This window comes from Pan troglodytes, chromosome 18, assembly GCF_028858775.2.
Source record: "Pan troglodytes isolate AG18354 chromosome 18, NHGRI_mPanTro3-v2.0_pri, whole genome shotgun sequence".
NCBI classification, from domain to species: domain Eukaryota; kingdom Metazoa; phylum Chordata; class Mammalia; order Primates; family Hominidae; genus Pan; species Pan troglodytes.
This window is the reverse complement of record NC_072416.2, coordinates 61,296,173-61,313,436: the sequence shown is the minus strand read 5'-3', so window position 1 is coordinate 61,313,436 and position 17,264 is coordinate 61,296,173. Positions and strand designations below refer to the sequence as shown.

At 37.8% G+C, this 17,264-nt stretch overlaps 1 long non-coding RNA gene across 1 annotated transcript in view; it reads left to right on the top strand.

Annotated features, from left to right (window-relative positions):
• The window catches only part of LOC134808817 (uncharacterized), a 469,178-nt gene that overhangs the window by 310,433 nt on the left and 141,481 nt on the right, over positions 1 to 17,264 (top strand). The window contains exon 4 of the long non-coding RNA XR_010152627.1: positions 1,004 to 1,077. This is a non-coding gene — a long non-coding RNA (uncharacterized LOC134808817). The remainder of the gene's footprint in view (positions 1 to 1,003; positions 1,078 to 17,264) is intronic.

Below are 17,264 nucleotides of genomic sequence, written 5' to 3'. Positions count from 1 at the left end.
CTCGGCCTCCCAAAGTGCTGGGATTACAGGCGTGAGCCACCACAACTGACCCTTTTTAAAATATCTTGGTATTTATGTACAATGTTGTTGTATGAAAACTTTCTTGGAAGTAAAATTCTGGAAATTGCTTATGAGAAGATTTTATTTTTCAATTTTGGACTGTCTTGATGGAATCCTACAAAATTATATTGATCAAAGAACACTTGAATAAAGTATCCTCAATAATTACCTATGTTTATTGGGTGAAGATTGCCCCCTGCAAAAAAAAAATTAGGAACACATACATACAGAATATGTGGGATATAAGACTTACGTCATTAGTAAAACCCTCCTGGTCTACATTTTTGAATACTACTCCAACATGACAAAGTAGATTATTCAGAATGTTATAAGTCTCTGGAATATTTGAATCACAGTGTACACTAGCCACAGTTAAGCGGCCAAAAAAAAAAAAAAAAAATTAGAAGGCTGTTAAGTCTAGAAGATTGAATTTGTACAATAATTCCTTCTTGGGGAACCACAGGTAAAAGTAGAGAATGAAATAAAATATGAATTACAAAAGGGGAATGCCAAAAGCAGTTTATGCCTTGCTGTAGTAAACAGCCCTTTAGCCATGCTCAAATTGTTCCCTTTCTCTTTAGTGTTTTTCAAACCAGCAAAAAGGATTGGTAAAGGAACTTTGGAACTAAGAGCTGTTTGCACTAATGAGTCTCCTGACACTGTCCCAAGTGATGGGCATGGCAAAATTCCATCAATAAAACATTAAGATAAAGGACCCACGACCCTTAAGGTAGCAGCCAAATCTCATTCCAGGGACTTGCATTTTTGTGTCAATTAAAGAATAGACTTCAAGAGGTGAAATTCACTTTACTCAGGCTTGTGGGACACCTCTGGCAAACATTAGCACGACAATCGCCATCTTTTTTGCAACTCTCAGGTCTGTGTGCAATGACCATCTCTCTCATTTCTCATTGGTGTACTGTTGTTCTAATTTACTCACCAGGACTTGCATCTACGTTCTAACTGAGCTTGTTGGACACTGAAATGGAGGAAGAATCACAAGCCATTTTCAAACCTGTAAGTATTTCCTATCTTTATAAGTAAGCCTCAATTCATTTTTTTCTTTGCTTCCATCAGGACAGTTTCAAGACAACTCTGTGAGGTAAGATAATTTTTTTTAATGAAACATTGCTTCTATAAGTAAATTTAAATTCTGGGTTCCTTCTGGGGCGATCTCTTTCTCCAATGTTTGGTTCTTGAATTTCAGGGAAACCCACAGTGAAAGAGGTAGTAGTACCACTAGCTCACTCTGATTTTTTAAAATTTGTTACAGCAGCAAATTATTCTATAGTATAAATATCAGAATGGAATTTACATTGAACGTTGGTATATTTCTGCATTTCTCATTACATTTAAATTAAGTAAAGGGTTTTTGTTTAAAGCATCCCTTCTCTTGAGGAAAATGTAGGTAGAATTATAAAATCTTGTGGTTTTACATATGGGACTTTCTTTCACTTAATTTGCATTAAGCTGCCACATTTATGTCTTGAAAGAATAAACAAATTTACATTTTTGCATACAACTTGCCTCATCAGAAAAAGCATTGAATATTCAGATACGTGTAATTTGCCTTTGCTGTCACATTAGTTTAGGGTGTGATTTACCTGCCTTTTCTAAGATATTTAAGTTATACCATGATTAAATAACATGAAGGTGATAGACCAATGGAACATTTTAATCTCACGAAGAAAACAGGTGCACAAATGTTAGAGAGCACCCTGCTCCCGCTCACCCTGCAATATACCAAATTCAAGTGTTGCCTATGATAATATTCAACCTCCAACCTGTTCCCCAGAGGCATGGCACTGCCAGGAGCAACTTCTCACTAGCAACAGGTCCTTTTACCTCTGACACTTCCAAAGGCCCTGTCACCATAAACAAGCTCGTTTTTTCTCTCTTGCCTGATTGCTCCAGTTACAAAATAATGTGAGACTTGGGAACTTTAGAGCAAGAAACAGTGCCTTTGTTATCACCTCTGTTTCATAAGTGATGGAATGCATTTCATCTAAGCACCAAAGATGCCAAATAATCTATCTGAATTGAATAGTCATTTGGGGGCAGAACTGAGTTTAGAAAACACATTTCCTAATTTTCGGAGTAGAACATCTTCTAATATATTGTTCCATGTTTTTGAAATTTAGAAAAATGATTAAAAGATTTTATTGTGAGTGGATTAGATACCTGAGCAGGATGTAAATAGACAATAAGAATAGAAGGCAATCCATTAAAGACCAAAAATAGTTCTTCACAAATCAGAAGACAACAGCCCTTCAGCCTCTATAATAATAGAATGTGAGGAATCTTTCCATTCAACTTCCTTTTCAGATACTAGGAAACAAAAATTTAGATTCAGGAGAATGACTTCCCCAGGTCACGCTTTCAAAAAATGTTGTTTTATTGATTACCCACTCTAGGTCTTGCATATAACATATTACCCAGTGCATTAGGAACCAGAGATATCAATGCCTGTTCTGTGCTTTGCTAGGAATATAGCTCTAAACAAAGTAGAAATAATTCTTGTGCTCACAGTATCTTTTGTCTAATTGAAGGAGAGAAAGAGTAAAGATATTTATGAGTAAATATCTACTAATGAATTATAGCTATGGTAGGTTTTTAAAAAATAATTACAAATTGAAATGAGATATGAAGGGGGTTGCCAGAGGAGGTCTAAAGATTATGAAAAGCTCATTTTGAACAACTACAGTTGAACTAAAACCTAAAATTTAAATAGAAATTGGCTAGGCCAAAACGGAAAACAAAAACACGAGTGAATGATAGGAACGTAGTCTAAGCAGAGAGAGAAAGCAAAGTCAAACCTGCAAGTTGTAAGGAAGACAACATAATCGAAGAATTGTAAGAAGACAAAGATAGCTTGAGAGTTTTGAGATAAGCGGATGCTGTCAGAATATATTGGTAATGAGTGCAAAGGCCAATCTGTATAAGACCTTATTTCAACACTAGGTCCTTTAATTCCCATTCCATAGCTATGGTTTGTTAATTCGTAAAATTATTTTTCTTTTTTATGCAACATGACATAGAAAAAATTTGGAATTCAAAGGTACTTTACATTTTCATGTATTCCACACATCAATCTGGTGCTTTTCTTGCAAACTTTCATTTTGATTGTGTAATCAAAACTATTGGCAGATATGGCCAGCTAAATAGAGCTAAAGAAGTTACACTATATTACATCCAAACATGATGCTCTCAGCCAGCGTACAATCCCTTATCATCAAACAGTTTGCAGTGAGCATGTATTTTGCAAGTTTCACTATCTCAATCTGTATTTGCCCTCAAACCTTCCTCAGGCTCTGTCTACATTGTCAAATCTAGAGTTGAGCAGTCTCCCAGGGAAAGGTATCAGTGGAGACAGTTCAGGTCAAATGAGTCCCCTTTTCCCAGATTCTACTCTGTAATAGCCTCATGTCTCCTCTTCAATTTGCCCGCATAAACAGAGCCTTAGGGCAACTGTGAGACAAGCAGATACTCTAAACGTGCCTCAAATAATATTACAGATTTTGAGGTCTTGTCTACAAAGCGTATTTGACCCATAATATTTCAACACTGAAAGAGAGGATAGAAAGATTCTATCCTAATTTTGTTTTGTTATATTTGAAGAAACTGAGGCATATTCAGTCATTAGTGCTGTTACGTGGTAGCACAGAGACATTCCTTGGAGGGAGCAGAACTGAATACAAATAGTCTGACCCTTGATTCACAGGGTTTTCCCTGTGCTTCAGTACATTGTGACTGGGATCCATTCATTCCAACAACCATTTAGCAAGTACTTAATATTTTCCAATACTGTGGGGCTTCTGCAAGACAAATAATCAAAGCTAACCATAGTTTATTTCAAGTAGGAATTGTGCTCAGTGATTTACATGTAATTCTTCTAATTGCCACACTATGGCTAGGCAGGAGAAATGATTATTAGCCCCATTCTGTATAAGAAGAGAATGAAGATTTAACGTTTAAATAACTTTTCTCAAAATGACACAACTACTTGGGTGGAGGATAAAATTTCATCCCTAGCCTGAAGTCTTAAGCATTATGCTATTCTGTCTCACAAGTAAAGATTTGGGTATTATATGGGGAAAATAATTTTAACTTATATATTTAATTTAATCAATATTTTCTGACTCCTGCTATGCATTTGGCATTCTGTTTCTTGCCGAGGGTGCTGTGGGGAAAATAATACACATAATTCTAATATTTATAAAGTGTATTAGTCCAGTAGGTGAGAACTACATTTAAAAATTTTTAAGTACTAAGAGTACTTTTAATTGTATTTTAATTGTAATCTTAACTACTAGGGATTAATGGGAGGCACTGTAAAACAGTATAACAACTCAACAGTGGTGCCCAGGAAATTGTTGTCGAGATCAGGCTTAAGAGTTGACAACATAAAAGCAGAAGTGAAGAAAATTAGAGGTAGAAAGAACAAGGGTGGGTGCAAAGGTGCTGGGCTGGAAAACAGCTGGATACATTCCAGGCATAGAAATGATCAATGTGATCCCAATGTATCCAACAAAGGGACCAGTGCTGCAAAATTGGCTGAAGAAAAAGACAAGGCATGGGCACTGAAAGATTTTGGTCCTTCTCCTAGAAAGTGTTATGTGACTATGGGAAATTTTAGTGGGGAGGTACCACGGCAGGATTTAGGTTTTCAGAAGAATGTCTTGATTGTTATGTAACAAAGAGATTATAGAGGTGCAAGAGTGAAAGATTCCAAGTGGTGACATTTCATTCACTTACTGCCATATTGGCAACCTGGAGTACAAATAGAGAAGGGCAAGTATGTTTGACAAGGCTCCAGAAATCACTGCCATTTAGATATTGTGGAAAGAATGGGGCATGTTTACTCTTGAAAAAGAGACCAAGGGGAAAGCAGGCCTTTTTTAAGGAGAGAATAGAAACAATGGGATGAATTTCCAAGGAGACATATGTCAGCTCAATATGACAGAGTCATTATTACACAAAGAGATTGTCAATGATATGATATAATAGTCAGTTCTCTGCCACTGAAGATATTCAAGGAGATGTTACACGTTTTTACTTTTTGGATATTATAGAACTGATGCCATTACTGGAAGGAACTTTTGGGCAAGGTGCACTCCTGCGAAATTGAATGCTAAGTTCCTTCCTTTGCTTTATAAAGCTAAATTTCAAACAGCCTATTGCTAGAGATGAAATAGCATAATTTGTTTCTGTGTATAATTCTGATGGAATTGTTAAATCTTATTTACAAAGTGAGGACCTACCTACCTTCAGAAACTTGCATGGATTTTTTGGCACAAAAGTCATGACTGCTCACACCTGTAATCCCAGCACTTTCGGAGGCTGAGGCGGGTGGATCACGAGGTCAGGAGTTCAAGACCAGCCTGGCCAAGATTGTGAAACCCCTGTCTCTACTAAAAATACAAAAATTATCTGGGCGTGGTGGCGGGCGCCTGTAATCCCAGCTACTCGGGAGGCTGAGGCGGGAGAAACACTTGAATCCGTGAGGCGGAGGTTGCAGTGAGATGAGATCGCACCACTGCACTCCAGCCTGGGCGACAGAGCGTGACTCCATCTCAAAAACAAACAAACAAAAACAAAAAAAAGGTCATGACTGACTCAATTCAGCTGGGTACCTGCCTGTAAGTGGTGACTGGCCACATAACAGCATAAACTGTGTAGAAAGAGCTTCCATTTAAAAAAGATTTGCCGCTCTTTCTGTTTCTATTCTACCAGTGATTATGCAAGTACCAAGATTGAAAATATTTTTTATTATTAGTTGTAAAAATAAAATGAAATATTATCTAGAAACTCAAATGTAAAGTAAATTTTTTTCTGCCTGTGCTTTTTGTTCAGTTTTCATGATCTCTTTCACTTGGCCCATCACATACTCACAGACTTCAGTGCTCCCTTCCTTCTGTGTCCCGTTTTGTATGCTATGCCCTGCTCCTCCTTCCTCCTTATAGCTGCTAGTGTGATCTTTCTTACACGCACATCTCCTGTGCCTTCCCCATGTTTAAGATACGCATACACAGTAAACTTCTTTTCATTGCTGCAATGTAAAGCTTATATAGTTTTACTTTGATATAATTTTTTTATTATTTTAATCTCATGTACTGGATCATTCTCCCATACAGCCTTTTTTTTTTTTTTTTTTGAGATGGAGTCTCGCTCTGTTGCCCAGGCTGGAGTGCAGTGACGTGATCTTGGCGCACTGCAAGCTCCACCTCCTGGGTTCATGCCATTCTCCTGCCTCAGCCTCCCGAGTAGCTGGGACCACAGGCGCCCGCCACCATGCCTGGCTACTTTTTTGTATTTTTAGTAGAAATGGGGTTTTACCGTGTTAGCCAGGATGGTCTCGATCTCCTGACCTCGTGATCCGCCCGCCTCGGCCTCCCAAAGTGCTGGGATTACAGGCATGAGCCACTGCTCCTGGCCACATCCTTTTTTTCACTTATTATAATGTATTCAAGTTACTGTGAACTGCTTTTTATTTATTTTTCAAGCAAAGATGTAGAAGCAGTGGTTATTATATATCAAGCATGTAGATTATACATATAATATAATATGCCTGTATAAATATCTATATTATTATTAATAATATATCTACATATAGATATATTGTATTCATCATAAAGACAGATGTTTATATATTATTATTGGTCTCAGTTATGGTAAAAACAATGGCTGCCATTTGAGGATCTTGATATAAAGCAAGCACTCTAATAGGTAATCTACATATGTGGCTTGCAATTGTTTTTTTTAATTCATTTATTTATTCAACATATATTTGTTACAGGACACTCTTGGGCATTAATCCAGGAATTTGGAATAGTGCAATGAACAGAACAGATAATGTCCTTGTTTCAAGGAGCTTATATTTCAGCTAGTCATAATATTAAATTGTACAGAGATAAGTATTATTCAATATTAATTCTGTCTCTCTTCTACTTTTCTTCTTATTCTAAGTCCTGCATAAATATAATTTGCCTTAGGAAAAATAAAGTATAAATAAACACGTTTTCTCCATATGTGCCCCCAAAAGAAAATTCAGTGCTTAAATAAGAAACACATCTTAATATGTCTATTAAGGAATCTTACAGCTGCCAGAACAGAAATGGGTTTCTAACCTTGTTTTGAATGAGTAACCTACATTGTCAAGGAGATATGCCAATTGGACTGTATCTTTGAAGCTTTGCCTCCACCATCTGTATTCATTTTAATGTCATGCCATCAATGTGTCTCTTCAAGTGGAGACCATCTTATTCTTAATATAGTAAGGTAGCAAAGAGTGCTTTTCATTTTGGGAATTGCAAGAAGTGCAAGATGGGGGACTTTCTGGGTTGAGGAACAAAGTTGAAGGGAAACCCCTGATGAGCCTGTCAAAGGCAAAATGTAAGGAGATGTGAGAAAGTGTCACATGTTATCCAAAAGGAGGATGAGTGATTGGCAAGGTCAGGCTGTGTGCAGAGATAGCATTTGGGCCCAGTTCGATTGAAACATGAAAGCTTAGATAAGTCAAAGGGCTGTGAGAGTGGGAAATTAAAAAAAGAGTCAAGTTCTTCCTTATGGTAACTTGGTAAGAAAAAAAATCATTTATGTTAAAGGAATTAGGCAAGTGGAAAGAGAATTATAAAAGGAATCTTAGTATATAGTTCCTAGAATATATTAAAAACACAACAAATTGTATAAGTCAATCGAATGATTAATTGTGAATGTGTGCAAGGGTTGGGAGTGTATTTCCAAAATATCCAAAGAGAGTATGACCAGTTAATGTTAATAATCGCTTTTTAAAAATCTCACGAGGCAGTGCCTGTCAAACTGTGATCTTTGAACAGTTTCAATCAGAATCACTTGGTAAACTTTTAAAACAAAAATGCAGCTCCCCTGGCCATTTTTCTTGCCTGTTCCACCCACATATGCCAGGGGCGGGGCTTTTTTAGCAAGTTTCCAGGGGTGAGGAATAGGCCTTCTTCCTTTAATCAAGAGAGGTATTTTTCCAGAATCTCATTTGTGTCTTCACAGCTTAGTTCTGCTTATTCTCCTCCTCGGCTGCACATGTGCCTCTTGCTGTGTTTCCACTGTGGAATCCACACTCCAGCCACACTGACATGCAGATTGACACCAGGCTCTAGGTTTTCCACCTTCCACGATGTCACCTGTTTCTTCTTTGCCTGCAATATTATGCAAATATCTCTCCTTTCCTTTTACCTGACTAGTTTCCATCTTTCTTTCAAAGCTCAACCTAGAGTCACTTTCTCTGGGAAGTGTGTGACAAGTATCCCAGGTTCTATGTTAGGCAGCCTTGTCCTGTGCTTCCCCAGCTTTTGGTGGTTGCAACTATTCTTTTCATCCCAGGGTGCACTAATCCATTTACATGGGTTTTTTTATTATTTATTTTGGAATTCCTGTGAAGGGTAGATTTGGTCTCAGGCAAAATGCTGGTCAGTAACCTCATGCAGTGTCTAGTGAGGAAGATCAAGAGTAAACGATTACAATAAAGTGAAAAGATTGAAATGATAGGAGAAACTCAGGACACTATAAGACAATACTATGGCATCCCAGATCTTATAGACTGCCTGTTGCGCAGTTCAAAACTTACATGTCTGTAGCCCTCCAGAGGCTATTGGTTGCTTGAATTCCAGTTTCTGCATACAGCCTAAACTGAGCATTCCTCCACAATCTCAATAAATTCTGTAGCCATTGCTAGAGTAGTCTCTTCTCTAGCTGAAGAAATTTTAGCACCCATCTATTTTGTACTTAGCATTGCCTATGTGCTTTGAGTAAGAATGGGCAAAAACAAACAAAAAATACAAAAGCCATGTTGGCCTTAGCCTCAGGTTAATTATGTGCACTAATTATGATAGTATCTGCTGAAAGACATACATTATTTAATTTATGTCAGCCCTTAATGTGAATTATATCACCTAAACCTCCCATCATTCTTATGGAGTAGGTTGTGATTTTAATCTCCATTTTACAGATGAGGAGACTGAGGTTCCAATAAATAGACCCATTTGTATATAGTCACAGAGTAATGAGAATATAAAAATGTCGAACTCATAGAATCAGAGAGTAGAATGCAGGTTTCCAGGGTCTCTGGGGGTGTGGAGGTGGGGATGGGAAAATGTTAGTCAAGGGTACAAAATTTTAGACAGGATAAATAAATTCTGGAGATCTAGTGTACAGTATGGTGACTATAGTTAATAATTTATTGTATATTTGAAAACAGCTAAGACAGGAGATCTTAAATGTTCTTACCACAAAAAATCATAAGTATATAAGCTGATGGAGATGTTAACTTGATTTAACCATTTTGCAATGTATACAGATGTTACAACATCACATTTTATAACATAAATATATACCATTCTTATTTGTCAATTATATCTTAATAAATTTGAAATCCCTTGATTTCAAAACTATGAAGTTTGACTCCAGAACACATACTCATATCCATTAAACTGTCTTTCCTGCAATTGGATTCCACTTTAATATCCACTGTGCTTTAGATTGAGGTTTTATTCTAATCCTGTCATTTCTGGAGAGAGGCAACATAGCAGAGGATCTAGGATCAAAATGCTTGGTTTTAAATCTCAGACCCAGTACTTATGAACTAGGCAGGCTTGAGTGTATCAGTCAAGCTTTCTGTACTTTAGTCACTGGCAAAGTGGAAATAATGAGAGTACACAATTTATAAAGTTGCCTGGATTAAATAAGTTAATACATAATAAATTATTGCAACAGGACTTAGCAAATAGTAAGCACTCAATTTTAGTTACCATCACTACTATTACTACTACTATCATTGCTATTATTATTATTATGACTATTAATAGAGCTACTATTACTTCCACCATAGTTGGCTGGTGAGCACTCAATAGATCAATTAGAATCAGTTTTCCCACCTCATAATGGGCATTTAAATCTTTACTGCTCTCCCTACACAATTTCTTTGAGGATGAAAATAAAAAGTGAGTATAACATTATTTCAAGTTATCTGACTCTGACAAAGTACTTATAAATACAACCCTTCAATTTTTGCTTTTATTAATTTCTTGTTTTGGATGATTCTGAAAGATATATGATAGGACTGGAATAACATTCTAAACTCAGGAGGAAAAAATCTTCAAATAATCTCATTTATATCTCCACGACATCAGGTTACCCTTAAGAAGGGAACATAAAATAAAAATAAAGGAACAAGAATAATGTCAAATGATCCTAATGATCAGCATGTGAAATATGATGAAGCTGCCTGATCTCTACCTGCCTATCAAAATATACACTGGACCCTGGACCCTAAATATACATTGGGCTCAATGAGAAAGAGGGTGCTACTTTCATTCATTAATGCAGGAACTTTCACCTGCATGCACTGGTTGTTTTGTTTTGTTTTTTAACCTGTGTTCTCCATAATATTATGAGGTATAATACATTATCCCTTCTCATCTTTGGTTGACAAATTTTCAGCTCTGAGAGATGAAACAAGTTACGTATAGACATATTAATAAATGGCAGAGTTCAATGATTCCAGAGTTCAGGCACTTTCCACTAGGATATGACACATCCTAAATATGCTGTAAAACAACTAACAAACAAGTTAATTCACCAGCCCAAGAAAATAATGAGTGTTTTAAGAAATGGCATAATTGATGGTTAAATTAATGGACAAATGGTACAGAAAGACAGATATGAAGAGGATGGTTGGAGATCTGTATTTCTATTACATAGATATATAGATAGTTAAAATCCTCAAATCATTCTAGGTTCTAGAGCCTGAAGAAGTGTGGCATTAATTTGAGTGTTCTTACCCTACAGTAAAGTCCCATGTCTCTATGTCTTAGTTTCATAATCACATATTCTTTTTCTTCCTTTCAATCATTACAAGATTACAAATGCTCCATATGGCAAATTTTGGAAAAATTTGAGATGGAAAGCAAACTTACAGATTTTCAAAAAATTCATAACCGCTGTTACATTTTCAACACTTTATTTTATGAGCTCTTTTTATTTGTTCTGTTTTTTTTTATATTTTCATATTTCTATATTCTATTCTTTGTTGATCTAGATATTCCTACATCTGGTCTTTTTTTTTTCTCCAATTTAGTGTTCGGCAATTTTATTAAAAAAATTGATACGATTACAAAAAATGTATAATTTTCTATCTTGAAGATTGATAGAGATTTAATTCACTTATTACTCTTTTGTTATTTCCAAATTATAAATAAAATGTATTATAATTTAAGTTGTCATAAAAATACCTTTGTTACTGAAAGCTTCTCTGTATCAATTTTATTACAATAGAATATATTCCTGATAATTGAATATTAGAAAAAGAAAATAGACATATTTAATATCTTAATATATATTACGAAATTGCTTTCTGTAAATGCAATAGTCATAGCTGGGAGCCTTCAAGAGAAGGGGCATTTCAGAGGGAAAGGCAATATGGGAAAGGCAAGGAAAAGATAGGATATAGATTAAGAAATTTGACAGTAAATGTAGAACTAAAGTATGGAAAGACTGAGCAAAATAATTAGAAAATATCTGTCAGCATTCGTTTTAAATTCATAGCCAGCTAGAATCTAGAAAACATAAAGTGTGTAAGGTTTTTAAATTTGAGACAATTTTTTTTTAAAGAAACTGAGTGAAGGGATTGTGAACATGGTGTTCAACTACAACAGAGAAGAGATCCCTGACAGCCCATGTTTGGCATCCTGTGTTCATTGAGGTGTAGGCTCACGGAATTTCCTGGCCTTCAACCCTTCAACACAAAGGTTACCTGTATGTTTTACTGAGATGCTTTTGAAACCGGGCTGAAATTAACTAACAAAACGCTAGCTCATCTCGCACAAGATGTGTACAACTAACTCCACCAATGTTCAGGCTGGTTTTGGCAGCTCAGGGCAATCAAACATTCTAATAATTGAACCTTGATGCAATCATCAAGGCACTGATTTCTTTACTGTCACAAGTCACCCCAATAAAGATAAAAATGATGGCCTTTAATTATATTTTAATTTTCAAAACTGAAAAGCACAAAATAAATAATTAAACAACATAGTGCCAATTATACATTTTTATTTTGGGGGACGGGTGGCATTGAAGTGTTTTTCTTTCATTGTGATTTCAATATTGCCCTGAGGGTTTTTTCTTTTACTTTTTTCCTAAATGTGTATTTATGAAACTCAATTTATCAAAAATAATTATAGATGACAGTCACAGATAAAATTATTTGATTAACAAGTATGACCCTTTAGAAAATCACCACAATTGTTTAAGAATTACTAGTGGTTGGGCAAACAGATTTAAATGGACACATTCGTGAACACATTTAACAAGTGATTACCGAGATTAAAATTAGAGAATATAAAATTAATTGTATTCTCTGTTTTTGAGAAGCTCACATTCTAATGATAATTACAGGTAAGAATCACATATTCTGCGATTTTTAAGATCAGTAGGGAAAAGACCTCTGTCTTGTTTTTTCTTCTTGTATGCTATGCAGCTCTGATGATAGAATGTATAGGGTTTTCAAAAACCCCAGAGAAGGCACATCTAGTAAAGCCTAGGGAGTTAAAAAAGAATCAATTTCAGAGGGCAGGTCATTACTTAGCTGAATTACCCAGGAAATGATGGCAAACCACGATCCAGCAGGATAAACCATCACTTGCAAAGTCATGGAAGTGTCAAGGAGTTGGAGAGTTGGAGAGTTAGAGAATTCAGAATATCTGAAATTTGAGTTTGAGGTGAAATTCATGAACTAGGCAAGAGACCAAATCACACATGAATGTTATAAATTTGGACTCTGTTGTTAAGTATTGTTGGAAGATTTTACACAAGTAGCAGCCATATGAAAAGTTTAGAAAGATCTCCCTGGTGGAAAGATGGAAATTAAATTTGGAGAGTTTAGGAAGTGAGAATGTCATCAGGGTAATTTATTAGACTAGTACAGTAGTTCAGCTGAGATGTAAAGAGGCCCTTTTCCATGATAATAAATGGAAGAACAGAGACTAGAAAATATATAAAAGATATTTATTGTCAAGGATGTAGAACATGAGTTTGTTTCAAAAAACTCAGTTTTTTTTTTTTTTCGTTCTACAGATGTACAGTTGGGCATCTTTTAAAACAGGGACTGTTAAAATGAGAAAGAATGAAAGCTAAATTGCCTTCAACTTAGAATAATTTCTTTTTCAGCTCTAATTTTTGTACGTTCGCTGTGGAATTAGGTATTGAAATCCACTCAAGTTTCTAATTTTCAGCTTCCTTGCACCAACACAGCCTCACAGCTGTGAATTTGCTAATATAATGGATTCCCAGTTAAATCTAACAAGGGGCTCACTAAACAAACATCCTTGCATGGTGTATTTTCATATTAATAAAACTTAGATCAAAATATGGATATGAATAACCTTAGGGGTGTATATTTCCACAGAATGGTTCTTAAAGCTATTCTAATTAAACATGTTCCCTTGACCAAGTTGTGACAGATCTAATTTTTTTCATGTGATGTTAAGGGATTGCTATTTTAAATACTTGGCACTACAGTGATGTAGCATTGGTGCAGTTCTTAGATATCACCTAGTCTAAAATTTAAACAGAGGTATTTAAGTGAGGAAGTGATTTCAAAAAACCCAGATACTTCTAATTTATAATCCTGGGATTAGTTCCCTTGATGAGTACAAATTAGAACATTCCCCTCTTAAAGCCTGAATTGTTGTTCACTTCAATCATGAAACCCAAACAAACATAGTAAAATATAATGCATAATCCTACATGTCTATATTATTGGAAAATCTGGGGTTTGGAACCTGGGAATCTGTATTACAGTAAAAAAGTAAACCAGGTGTATTAGTCCATTTTCACACTGCTATAAAGACATACCCGAGACTGGGTAATGAAAAAAGATATTTCATTGACTCACAGTTCTGCATGGCTGGGGAGGCCTCAGGAAACTTACAATCATGGCAGAAGGGGAAGCAGGCACATCTTATATGGTGGCAGTGAAATGGGAAAAGTTTCCTGGTCCCGCTCGCAGGGCATGCGACAGGGGGAGTGGCTCGCTTCTTCAGTGCCCCGCTGATCACACCTCTAGGGGAGCATACAGATGGGCGGGTCGTGGGGCTCTGACCCCACAGCAGTGTCTAGGTCTGGATGTTGACAGCTCCCGAAGCCCCAGTGGGTGTGTGCTACCGTGTGCTCTTTTAGTTTTGCCATCTATAGGCGGCTTGTGTTAACCAGCTCAATTAGACCCTCTACTCTGTGACAAGGACAGAGGGCTTTCTGTATCCCGGGTTCTTGCCTTGGTGTACTGGAAGAATCGGATCACACCTGGGCTTGGAGAATGAGTGCAAGGTTTTATTGAGTGGAGGTAGCTCTCAGCAGATGGGAGAAGCCAGAAGAAGGTGGAGTGGGAAGGTTTTCCCCTGGAGTCGGGCTGCTCAGTGACCTGGGCTCTCCTCCGACTGCCCCAGCCAAACTCCGCATCGTTCTGCCGGTCGATGGCCTGCTGGAGTGTCAGTGCCTGTTGGTGCATTACTCTCCACCTCCAGCCGCTTGTGTGTTCCTCCGCTGACGCGTTCCTCTCGAGGTGCAGCTGCCTGTGTGTCTGCCTGCTAGGGTCTCGGGTTTTGTTTTGTTTTTGTTTTTGTTTTGAGACGAGTCTCGCTCTCTCGCCAGGTTGGAGTGCAGTGGCAAGATCTCGGCTCTCTGCAACCTCCTCCTCCTCCCGGGTTCAATAAATTCTCCTGCCTCAGCCTCCGGAGTAGCTGGGATTACAGGCACCTGCCACCACGCCCAGCTAATTTTTGTATTTTTAGTAGAGACGGGGCTTCACCATGTTGGCCAGGCTGGTCTCGAACTCCTGACCTCAAGTGATCCTCCCGCTTCGGCCTCCCGAAGTGCTGGGATTACAGGCGTGAGGGTCTCGGGTTTTTACAGGCACAAGATGGGGGTGTGGCAGGCCAGTATGGTCTTGGGAAATGCAACATTTGGGCAGGAAAACAAAAATGCCTGTCTTCACCTAGGTCCGTGGGCACAGGCCCAGGGGTGGAGCCATAGCCAGAGACCATGCCCTCCTCTACCCAGCACTTCCCTTCCATATCAGCAGGTGAGAGACAGCATGTATGAGCACAGGAAGAACTACCGTTTATAAAACCACCTGATCTTGGTGAGAATTCACTCCCAAATTCCTGAGAGTGGCATGGGGGAACTGCCACCACAATCCAATCATTTCTCACCAGGTCCCTCCCTAAACACATTCAAGATGAGATTTGGATGGGGTCACAAAACCTAACCACATCATTCTGCTTCTGGCCCCTCCCAAATGTCCTCACATTTCGCAAAGCCTAACCATATCACCAGGTAATAATTTTCATGTATGCCCAAGTTGCCCAAGTTTAACAGTGACTACTCTAAGATCGCAAGAATCTCTATCCCTTTAAAGTCATTGGAATACATGATTTCAATGAAAATGTTTTTACTGAGAACAAATATTTGAAAATCCAATGGCTGCCTTGACAGATCTATTCTCACTACCCAGAAACTGTTGAAAAAGATAAGACAGAGGAAGACTTAGACATGTGGTTAGGTTTGGATAGGTGGGCTAGGGGTAGAGGGACAGACCATAGTATATTTCTGTCTGTATCCCTAGTGCTTTGCCCAAAGCCTGAGGCATGGCGGGTATCCAGCAAAATGAACGGGAAAAATTAAGGGATTTGGAAATCAGTGACTTTCCTCTCAGTAGGGAAGTAGAGGAGGTAAGCTTTGGCTTCTGAAAGGAAGTCTGTTTGTTGGTTTGTTTGTTTGTTTGTTTGTTTGAGACAGAGTCTCCCTCTGTCACCCAGGCTGGAGTGCAGTGGCACGATCTCGGCTCACTGCAACCTTCGCCTCCCAGGTGCAAGCTATTCTCCTGCCTCAGCCTCTGGAGTAGCTGGGGTTACAGGTGCGTGCCCCCACGCCCGGCTAATTTTTTTTTTTTTGTATTTTTAGTAGAGATGGGGTTTCACCATGTTGGCCAGGCTGATCTCGAACTCCTGACCTCAGGTGGTCCACCCGTCTCTTCCTCCCAAAATGCTGGGATTACAGGCGTGAGTCACCGCTCCCGGCCTGAAGTGAAGTCTTGAATGCTGCCAGTAACGAATTCTGCAGTCGCCTCTTAATGGGAATAGAAAGCAACTCTTTCACAGACAGCCTGTAAGGGGTTATATATTGAAAAGTGAAGTAATGATTTTGTCGTTGATCAAATTAAACAGGTGGGCTTCCTTTTGTTTCTTCCGTGTGCAGGATTCCGGTTCACCTCTAGATGGTGCTGCTGATTCATGGCTAAGCAGCCACACACTTCAACTCATAGTATGAGTGCAGAGCTCCAACCTGAGGCGCCAGCTCTACACTTGTATCTCTGACTCTTGCCAATTTGCAGGAAGCTATATTTTAAAATGCATTCACTTGGCCAATTCGGATCACCTTTCCTTCCTACTCTCCTCTCATTACCTTTGTTTTCAAATTAAGGAACATGTTTTAAAATAGTCTTAATAGCATTTCTAATTATGTTTATGCTCTTTTTATTTGTGATGTGTACAGTGGAAGGATAGAAATAACTGACCCATGGTTGGGGGAAAAAGACTGTTTCTAACTGGAAAAATGTCATGTTATACTCCATATATATATATAGAACTCTATCCTTAGATACTCCATAGGTAACTTTGCCCAAGAGGTTTAATCTTTGGGAGTCCAATTTTTGCCATCTTTAAAAGAAACAGCTTAACACTAGAAATATAGCATTATGAAATAGAAACACTCAGGACTGAAAAAGATGTGGCATCTGCATAGCTGTTCTGTTCTTTCCTTCTCAGGACAGACACCAGTATTTTTTTCATGGTACTTTCTCCCAGTTAGCAAAATCTGGGATCAAAATTCATTTCCAATGCAGAAATGAAGGTGGATGAGTGTCTGAATATACTTTAAACCATGTATTAACCCTGGCCTAGCATAATTCCATTGTTTTATATTAGTTATGTGGCACCTAAAGAAGGTAGGTGACCTGCCCTTATTCCCATGAAATAAGTTGCAGAACTAAAATTAGACCCCAGATACACTGACTCCAATTAAGATATACACCATGCTGATTAGGTCTATTTTATCTCTAAAAATCCAAGCCAGAGTCCCAGTACCATTAACACACAGTCTAGGAAATAGACAACAAT